The sequence below is a fragment of the Dermacentor albipictus genome, chromosome 7, assembly GCF_038994185.2.
Source record: "Dermacentor albipictus isolate Rhodes 1998 colony chromosome 7, USDA_Dalb.pri_finalv2, whole genome shotgun sequence".
Lineage (NCBI taxonomy): Eukaryota > Metazoa > Arthropoda > Arachnida > Ixodida > Ixodidae > Dermacentor > Dermacentor albipictus.
Window position 1 is genome coordinate 106,836,261 of NC_091827.1, and position 10,946 is coordinate 106,847,206.

The window sequence follows — 10,946 nt, forward strand, 5'->3', positions numbered from 1 at the left end:
AAATGTTAATAGAACCTTTTCAGAACTTCTAATGCGGCCTGTCTATAGAATGGCTCTACATCCTCCATAAAAGTTCTATAGAGGTCGTGTTGACATCTTATGTGCCAAATTCTATAGAAAAATTTATAGAACGTTTTCAGAACTTCTAATGCGGCCTGTCTCTAGACTGGCTCTCCATTCCCGTTCTAAAAGTGTGCCATCATATGGCATACGTACTGAGTTCTGTAAAGGAACGTTTATAGGAAATTAAACAAGCTAAAGTGCGGCCTGTCTAAGAACGGCTCTATATTTTCACTCTATAAACAGTACCCAGTATCCAGTGCATCGCCGGATTATGGGTCCAGTGCCGCGCGCTGGATGCATGGGGCGCTGGGCAAGCGCGGCGTACTGGCAGGCGCTGGTTACTGGTGCGAAAAACAGCTCTAGCGCGTTAAATACGTGGTGCCTGGACACCGTATGTATTTTTTTTAAATACAGAAAGCAACAGATAGCGTTTTAGTACAATATAAATCGAAAAAATGAACATGTAAAAACAGAAGTGCTCTGACCAGGATTCGATCGTCGTACCTGCAGATCCCCAGCCCGGCTCATTACCGCTATCGCCGCGTCAGCGTAGGGACATGGGCGGATAATTTAGCTTATCAAAATCGAGAAGCAGTTTTAGTTTCACAGAGAGAAGTCTTGCACAGACGTGGTAGATGCGCTATCGGCCAGCAACTAAAACTCACGCCTGTACCTCAAAGAAAAATTTGCTCTCCATATTCAATAGTGTGCTCGGAAGTGCCATAACATCGACTGCGATTGGTATTTTAGCTTCGAAAAAAAGTCCTAAATGAACCACCGACCCGGGACGCTGCATGAATGGGCTGTTACTGCCGATTTCGATAGCCGTTTCTTGTTCTTCACGCGAGGGGTATGCAATGTTTTCTTAGTTCAGTGATGCCTTTCAGTCTACACGTCTGTCTAGCCATATATATTCGTCAGAGAAACGCAGGCTAGTGCTGGGAGCCTTCGGCGACAGCACATATACCTGCGTTTATGATGCGTCACATCGGCGCTCCTCACTTCTTGTGCTGGCACTGTAGACATGAAAAAATTGTTTATTTAAAAGCACCGATGCGAAATCTGAAATATAAAGTAATTTATCCTTTTTAGACTTCTTGATTCTTGAGGTTAGACGCGCCGATAGCGTGCAGACGGACTCGGCGGATACGCTATGCCTAAGCTTCGATGGGGACTGATCTCGGCGCGGGTAGCTGGCGAAAGCTAAAATGTGTGTATTTGAGCCTCAGAACTCTTTTTAGTACAATAGGGAAAGTGGAAGCGCACGAATCGCCTCAGCCTTGTTATCGGTGCGATAATATCAAGCAACGGTAGGCATCGAACTCGGGGTCCGTTCGAGCGCGTCTGAACGACTTCTGGATTTCATGTCCACTCCACAACACTGCGACAATGGCGATAACTCCCAGTCATACGTTACGTGCGAACTACTAAAATAGCGGCGTCCTCCGTCTATGCGTGGTTTCGTTAAAGAATTTAGCTGTCCGCCCTGTCACAAGGCAAAATGCAAAAAACGAAAGTGATTTTCAGTGTCACATGTGCACGAATAAACAAGGCAGCTCACGCACCTTTATTCCATGCTGCGACACGAAATAGTTCTATGACCCTAAGATATAGCGTTATTTAGGACAAGAGACTAGTATCAAGCCATGAAATTGTATAAAGCATTTAATATTCAGCAGCGCTCGTCCTTGCGTGCTGGAGCCAGCGCGGCACAAACACAACCAGCGCCGTTTCCAATGCGAGCGTCTCTTCCAGTGTGACCCAGCTCTTATCCAGCGTTCTCACTGGTCTCGAGTGAGTCCCAGCGAGCGCCAGCGTACCCAGTGCGATCCAGTGCTTAAAAAAAAAGAAAGAAAAAGAAAAAAGAAGAACGCGCTGGTTTCACACTGGAAGGCACTGGAAGACGCTGGTTCTTGCAATCGGCATTTCAGAGGTTTTTTACTATCAAGTAAGAGCATCGTTAAAAAGACACTCATTGACCAAGGCAAACATCACACTAATCGAAATTAGGAAAACCAAAGAAATATAACGGAAGCGCGCATTGTGGTTTATATCGCATATGCAGGTAAATCACAAAGATGTATACCAAGAAACACTAAGCAAAACTGCGCCTTAGCAATCGCGTCATATCTATTTGCTGGCATGCAGTGACTGCAGCACTTGGGGCGGAAACAGATCGAACGCCGCCGCAAATTTCTGGCACATACCACTCAAATGCACGCTGCAGAAACGATTTTTTTTTTTTTCAAGGAATCTTGAACAGCCACAGACCACATGAGCGCGATCCGCGCATGATAAGCGCATCGCCACGAAAGCAAGATAGGGAACACATAAGCGTAACCTGTACCTCACGGGTAAAATTAAACATCATCGTATATACGTTGCTGTGCGACGGACACAAGCGCACGGAAACATCACACACTGCACACGTGTACCTCCGAGGTTGTGTCGACAATTTCTGGGCTACATTTAAACGACAGCAGGAAGTTACTTCAATGAGAAACGAAGTGAGGGCACAGGCACTGCAGGTAACGGCTGCGCATAAAGTCAGTTAGGGTTTTAAGGCCAGTGACCGAGGTTGAAATCGTTAAAATCACACCGCAGCGATAGCTTACACAGGGTAAATTGTCGAGATCTTGAAGGCCATGCTTTTTGCTGACTACATGTGGCATAAGCGATTCAAAAGCAAGAATACTGCATGTAATTTATTTCTGCCTTAAACTATAGCACACAATATGAGCATGTCAATGTTTCTTCTTGTCTAGCAACATATGTATGTAGTTCGGCTCAAAGGCCGGCTCAAAACGGCACAAAACCTGCTGTAGTGGGTATTATTGTAGGAATCACGGAGGCCACAGCAGCCGCACTATTATACAGACGGCGCTGGCGGCGCCGGTATTTTCGTATTCAACGCGACAGGTAGAATATGAAGCTACGGCGTGTTGTTATTGCTCCGTCTTCAACGGTTGTCGTGCGAGCTGCGTCGATGTGTTTGTTTGACCGTGTGTTATTAGGTTTGCTGTAATGAAATGAGACGTAGTTCGCGAGCACGAAAGTGCCAGAAGATGGCTTGAGTCTCGCTGTAAGCACGCCGTATGCGTGGCGCTCCAGCTAAATGTGGACCAACGATTTTCATGCCATGGAGTGCGTTCCCTTTGTCTCCGCTTGTGTTCGTGGAAAGTTTGGTGGACGGCGCAGAGAAGTAATGCGTATTATTAGCGCGCCTCAGCTCGTCCACTACCCAGTGGCTTGTTTGCTGCAAGTAACATCGCAGACGCATCACTGGAAACTTGGAGAGTGCCTTTCGACCTCGTCGTACTGTTGAAACGGTAAGCAATCGTGCTCGCCAACTACACGTGCGTTCATCCGTGTTGTGTGTGCTTCCCGTGTGTGTATAGAGTGCCTTGCGAACGTAGTAAGTGGAACACCAACGACAACAGTGAACCCTGTGCTGATGCTTGCTACGCGCTGGTTGTAAGAATTGTGTACGCAACTCTATTGCCACAGTGCGGAATTGATAATCCTGATAAGCGTTTGCTTCCCCTGAGAAAAGTTTCGGAAATCGTGTTCGCCTTGTGCAGTTGTGCGTGAGCTCCCGCCTGTCTGCTAAAGTTGCATAGTAACGACCCGTCTACCTCTTCATCGATTCTTTCTTCAATGACGTTTCCTCACTTATAAATGCTTCGACGTTGTGCACAATCTCTGCTTACGAGGTTTTTGGCTAACGAACAGTTCTAAGAAAAAAATGTAAGCCAATCACAGCTTGCTACTAGTACAGCTTTATTTCCAAGGCAAGATGTGTTGACATAACTGACTTAACTAAGCATGACAGGGGAACGTTGCCTATACTAAGTAATGGAAAAAAAAAACATTAAGTTTAGATTGTAATCTGCTGCTGCGGTGCGTCCAAAACTTTATTTGATGTAGAGGTCCGCATTGTCATGACATTCGATGATTTCGAGCATTTGCTCTCTTACCACATTAGTGCAGACATTGTTTTCGTGACTCTTTTAGGTGCTGATTGCATGTTTTCACGATATCACAGCTTTATTGTGCCACTGCTTTAAGCTAACATAGAATTGATTTTGTAGTGGCGAGGCCGTGACCCACAACATTAACTACAAGATCGAGGAGCCCCAAGAAATGCCGACCCTGTGGATATATGGCTGCAGCAGCATGGCGTGTGATCTGGATCGTCATGACAGGTGTGTATGAAATGTACGTGTTCCAAAAAGGGGGCTTGGTGTCATTCATGGTGAAGTTTGTCGACACATTACTTAATGCAGCATACTAAAGAGACTAAATATTTATGCAACCTTATTGAACTTGCTACCTATTAGTGTGCATAGCCATTATGCCCACATGATTGTGTTCTGTATAAAACTATACCCAACCATTCCTGATGTTTAGTATTTCTTTTGCGTAAGTTGCTTACCTGCAAGTTACATATATTTTTTGCTTTGTACATAGTGTATTTATGATTTTTTATTGGGGTTTTATTCTTTGAAAACTATTTCCTATGCTGTACCCCTATTTGCATATTTTTTTTCTGTTTGTGCTAGAATCTCGTGCAGTTTTCTGTGCATGTAGGAATTCGAAGGGTAGTGGACTAAATATGTCACAGGTTTAAGCACGTAGTGTGCACATCTTTGTTTATCATTGATATCTTTACAGTTACTTCTCTGTTCCCATAGTAACGGCCACTGCAAAATACACATTTGGTGAGCTTTAATTTCTTGAAAATTAATATGAAGGTCAGTATTTACTAAGCTGCATTTACTTCTGTAGTACATAGGCACAGACTGATATGGATACCTTGTTGACCTACATAGGATGCCTTTTTTGTTTGTTGCATTAAATATGGGGGCTCACCCACATCTCTTACTATATATGTGGTATGCCTCATCGATTTCACTTGTCAGTTTTTACGGTGGATGAAAACAGATGAACGATTGTAATCCAACATGAAGCCCCGTTGTGGAAATGTACGGCCAAGTTGGATGACCATACTGGATCTCTTATACACATGAGAAGATACCGGCCAGTTTGCCGTATGTACGCTTGACCACATGTGAAAGGGATACAGTGCACTCACTGCCTGTGACACACGACAAATTTGGTGGTATCTTTCACCGAGCAAGCCTCCCTTGCCTGCTTGCCTTTCTCAGTTCTCTTGCACACTGCTGTGCATATGGCACCCTGAAAAGAAAGGCTTGCTTAGATACCACTAAATTTGTCTTGTCTGTCAGGGGTAGTGTAGTCTATTCTTGTGATCATGTGTATATTTGGTCAAATGTACATGCAACAGATTGGCCGGTGCCTCAACACATACCTAAGACAGCACCATAATTCACTCCCCGGATCAGTATGTTCGTCCCACTTGACCATGCACCGATGGGACTGGGGCTGCGCACCTGATTTAGACTGTTCATCTGTTTTGTTCAGCTGCGGCAACCAATTGGCCAACAACATCGCTGAGGAATGCCACATAAAAAGACTGGGTCACAATCTGTTTACTGAATTGTCCGCAACCTTCGTAGTAACAAATTTGTTTGTTGCAACTAGTTTTATGCACGTTATTTCTTGTTAAATTTTCTGCTTGACCTATAGAGCAGTTATGCAATCAGTTTTCAAAGTTACTTGATTAGTATAATTTTTGTTTTCTGTTTTTTACATGCCAGGTTGCAAGAAGGACCCTTTTTAATTAAAACTGAATTAACATTTCAATTGCAATTGGGCAGTCTTATCATTGCGTTTAGGATACATATCAGTGTACATACCCGTACTAGATTAGAAACTAATTGTTTCAATAACTCAAAAAGCACGAATATACTGTGTCCATTGTATCTGACAGTGACACCGCGACTGTGTTCCAAATACCACAAATTGGCAGTTATCCATCATAGTTTGCGAAAACAACTTAAAACATTATTGTTCCCCATACAATGCATACTTAGATGCCCAAGCTCCATGCGAGAAATTTATTATTCGCATATTAAGCATAGTACATACCAACTATGGCTAATAGCGGATGGAATATTAATTTTGTCTACCGCTCAGCAATAGAAGCCAGTAGGTCATTCCCTTTTCAAAAAAAAATTTTTCTATGCATAGTGTGACATCTGTATAGGACTCTTAGCTCATGGGTGTTCCTGCTTGCTTATGTTATAAATGGGAATGTGTTGTCATTGCAAGATGAGATTAATGTGTGACTAGGCTGTTGTCGTTCGGAGATGCTTTTTGTCATCAGCAATGATATTCTACTGCCAGGCACATTGGCCCAGTGCTGATGTCACCGAATCTTGGGAAAGTAAAAATATTCTCAAAAGTGATTCTCAAAAGAACTGCCACTGTTTGGCAGAGTGGTGGGGAGGTGGGGCGTTCTGCCACCTTTCTGTTATAATTTTTTTCTGAAATACTGAAATGAAACTTAGCATAATGCTACAACTATATAGATATTTGTGGCATGTTTGTGCCTGCTAATACATTATGACTGAATGTTCATTACACCTTTTGAAAATTAATTTCAATTTTATTTTCCAGGCTCCACCGTCGCCGTTACTAGACGGACCAAATGAGGCCAAAAACTAGCCTTTCCTCGCTCCATTCCTGGGAAGTGAAATAGCAGGTGGTCATGTAAGAATGAACTTGCAACCATGTGGGCAGTAGCCAAAGCTCCCTACAGTTCATGCTGGTGGTGGAATGATAAGACAAACCGCAATATTTATTTGTTTACTTATTCACTTAATATTTATTTATTCATATCTCATGAATACTGTGCAGTTTTTTTAGCAAGGAGTCAGGTAAAATAAAGAAATATTGTTGCATCAAAGTAAACGTTATTTGAAAAAGCATAATTCACGTAGCACGAATTCATGGAAACTGTAAATTTTGAAGAAACAGAGCAGTAAGGTTAACAAATCTTATATAACAAAAAATGAGATCACATTTCTGTTGGACCTAATACCATAATTTAATCTGTCAAATTAGAGATACCATATGCTGCTCTAATATACAATCACTAATTTATGAGTAGATGCGCGAAACTCTCAAACGTTGCAACAATTTCATGCTAGCTGTAAATTCATATATACAGTTTGTTGACTTTAGACATAGCAGATGGAGTCTGCAGAACTATGATATCTCTTTCTGGCACAGAGACGAGCATTAGTAAGCTTCGTGGTGTTATTTTTCTTAAACCTGCCAAATAGTTCTTCCTGCAACAGGTAGAATTCTCAAATGCCGCAAACTTAATTCAAATTAGTGCTGTGGTTGTCTCAAAAGTATTTCTGTATTTTGGATGTATTTGAGTAGGAAAATTTACAGAATTAACGAACTTGTGCTAGCTCTTTTTTTTTATTTACAGTTGCAAACTAAGTCCTTTTCCTTCAAGTTTTGCTATTTTCAGCAAATTTTAATAAAAATTGATGGTGTTAATGTAAAAACTATAATTTAAACATTTTTAAATGTATCAAACCTCATCAAATTTGGTTGCATAGTTGCCGAGAAAAATGATTTTACTGTTCATGTGCATTACATAGGAGCTCCTGAGCTAGATCTCTTTTTTAGTCATTGCGTGTGTCGGTCTGGTTTGTATTTCTCACCCTAATTAGAATATTGGCTCTGATCTCAAAATTGTTTCCCTTACAACGAAATACAAGCTTTTAAACTTTTTACGATATATGCTGTACTGCTCTATGATAACCCCTGTTTGCCACATTTTTGCAGGGCCTACCAGTGCTAATTTTACACATAAACATAGACTAAAATGCTGTGTGGTTTCGGTATATGGTGTACTTATCTGTGAGAGCCATTATTTGCCACATTTTTGCAGCGACTGCCAGTGTTATTTTTGCTCAGACTAAAATGCTGTGTCGTTTCGTCAGGCTGACACAACATTGCAGTGCACATTCATATCAGTCTATTTTCAGGCTTTAGTATCCAAACATTTAATGTGCACTGCTGGAACAGGCACTCCTTTTGCAGTTTTAATGGTATGGTTTCTTGTCCTAGTCAAGCCTGTTATTGCGAGGTGTCAACTGTAATCAAGTCTGCCACTGATTCTTTTACCTCATGTTTCGTGTGTTTGCACCACCAGCTTGACCTGAGAAGCATGTTGGCAGCTACAGTTTGCGTGTTGCAAGTTCTAGTCTGAAGTGTGTATGTCACATATATGAAGCATGTATCTAGTCTGAAGTGCAATAAACATTTCAAACTGAATACTTTGTGGTTGTAGCACCAATTATTTTGCCACTGCATTTACTGTAGTCCTTATTGCCTACAGTAGAACTTTGGTAAATTGCAAGTACTTTACACACATCGGCCTAGCTTTTATAGGCATTTGCTTGTAGGGACTCGATAGAAATATTCTATAGAAATTTGCCTTTAGCATCTCTAAAGAAACTCGATAGAAATATTCTATAGAAATTTCTCTTTAGCACATCTAAAGGAACTCGATAGAAATACTCTATAGAAATTTGCCTTTAGCATCTCTAAAGAAACTCGATAGAAATATTCTATAGAAATTTGTCTTTAGCACATCTAAAGGAACTCGATAGAAATATTCTATAGAAATTTGTCTTTAGCATCTCTAAAGCAACTCGATAGAAATATTCTATAGAAATTTGTCTTTAGCATCTCTAAAGCAACTCGATAGAAATGTTCTATAGAAATTTGTCTTTAGCATCTCTAAAGGAACTCGATAGAAATATTCTATAGAAATTTGTCTTTAGCATCTCTAAAGCAACTCGATAGAAATGTTCTATAGAAATGTGTCTTTAGAGTTCCTATAAGAATGCGGTGGCCAAATAACTTTTGAAACTCTATAGGAAAATTCTATAGGCAATCAAAATAAACACAATAAAGTTCTATAGAGAAAGTTCAAAAGACTTTCTAAAAAAACACATTAAAAATTTTTGTAAGGGGAGCCTCGCAAAGTGGATAAGAAAGAAAAAAAATAGACAAATGTGCTTTCGTTTATATTCCTTCAAGTTGCATACGAATACGTTTTAGATGCTTTGCTTTTATGAGGCCCATCAGGACGCCTCTATTTTTCATAGGTTGATTTCATAGCATCTCAGTTATTTTCATCATTTTCGTATAATCCCTTTCCACTTTCTTCAAGCTGATTAAAACACCACCGTTGCTTATTGCGCCAGCAAATGATAAATGACTTCTCCTAAAACCTTTCCTACAAAAAAAAAGGAAAAATAAAGCTTATCTTTTGCCCCCGTCCTCCTATCAGCGATAAAATGTTTTACTCCTCCCCGAATCTATTCTCACCGTTATCAGCGTTGCCTGACCAGGAACCTCACGCTAGGTAACGTGGCATCTGATGGTAAAAGAACGACGCAGGCACTTTGACTACCAGCATTCGAGAATATCCAACTAAGCGCTGGTGCTGCCCTTCGCTTTGCCATTTTCTGGAGTCTCTGGCAGCTGCGCGAGGTGGTAATTTCCTAGCGTAGCGCAATTTTGAAAAATCGCTTGTGAAAGGTAGTATAATTCTTGCACTTCAGCAGGACTATCAACGAGGTGGACATTAAAAGCACGAGAAATCGAAACAAGTTAAAATAAATAATACCAATGCACTAATTACCTCCCTAATCTAAACCTTGCGGCAAACATTTTAATTTGAGAATTGTAGCCGATGTGTTAGCGAAACGCATTCACTTAACGTAAATCCCCAGGATGACACCAGTTTCGCGACAACATATCACAAAATGTGGGACGAAATACATGGGTGTTGCACCTACTTTTCTGCTTGAATGCATAAAAGAGCGCTTTTTTATAAAGAAAGAACTGAAACAGTAAGTTTCATGTCGATATTGATGTCGAATGCCTTCGAAGTGGTGTCGTTCTGGATATGCATTCCAAATGAACACAACTCGCAAACTCATCGGCTGCAATTCTTAAATTGTAATGAGTGCCGAAAAATAATTATATAAGCCGATAATTAGAAATATTTTAATTGATTGAGTGTGCGTTTACGTTTCTCGTGCCAATAATGTCCACCCTCACGAATAATCTAGATCCAGGACTAGTATTATGTTATCTCCAACAGATGGTCTTTAAAAATTCTCGAAAGCTTACTAATGATCCCGCTGGAAAAAATTAAATTGTGGGTTTTTACGTGCCAAAAGCACTTTCTGATTATGAGGCACGCCGTAGTGGGGGACTCCTGAAATTTCGACACCCGGGGGTTCTTGAACATGCACCTAAATCTAAGTACACGGGTGCTTTCGCATTTCGCCTCCATCGAAATGCGGCCGCCGTGGCCGGGATTCGATCCCGCGACCTCATGCACAGAAGTCCAACACCAATCCCATCGGATAAGGTGTCACGTATATGCGCTGCAAATTTTGTAGTGTGATCAAAATTATTTTGAGAAGTCTTACAGAAATGCGGAGCATTGTTCACTAAGGCGTAAAAATTCTTCGGCTCGGTTGCTGCTTCGCTTTTATTTACTTATTTAGCTAACCTATGCCCTTCCGCCCATCGCTACCAATAATCTACTATTATGCCATTATCCATTATAACCAATACATGTGTTAACTTGAGCAATTATGCATATATATTGCACATATATGGAATCAAGTCAGGCAACATGCCATCACAACCAGGTTTTTTTTTTTTTGCCACAGCATAGCTTTCTTTCTGTTTTCGTTTTTTCTTAAGACCTAAACGTTGCGACACCGTCATCGCCATTTTTTAGCGCTATCAATCCTCTCCAATTACGATATCATAACTTACATACGTGAACTTCTGTATTTTCATTATTTACGGCCTTCACGCGGCGACAGCGACATAACCAGTTCTTTTTTATAATCTTTTTCTAAGGCTACCTATTATCTACTATTGTGCTACTATAAACTCTACACGGG

General features: G+C 41.0%; 1 long non-coding RNA gene across 1 annotated transcript; it reads left to right on the top strand.

Moving 5' to 3' along the window:
- The first annotated feature begins 3,011 nt into the window (after positions 1-3,011).
- LOC135901804 (uncharacterized) lies at positions 3,012-8,279 on the top strand. The gene is made up of 3 exons (XR_010564270.2): positions 3,012-3,392; positions 4,155-4,268; positions 6,607-8,279. It is a non-coding gene; the product is annotated as an uncharacterized lncRNA (long non-coding RNA).
- The last annotated feature ends 2,667 nt before the right edge of the window (positions 8,280-10,946 follow it).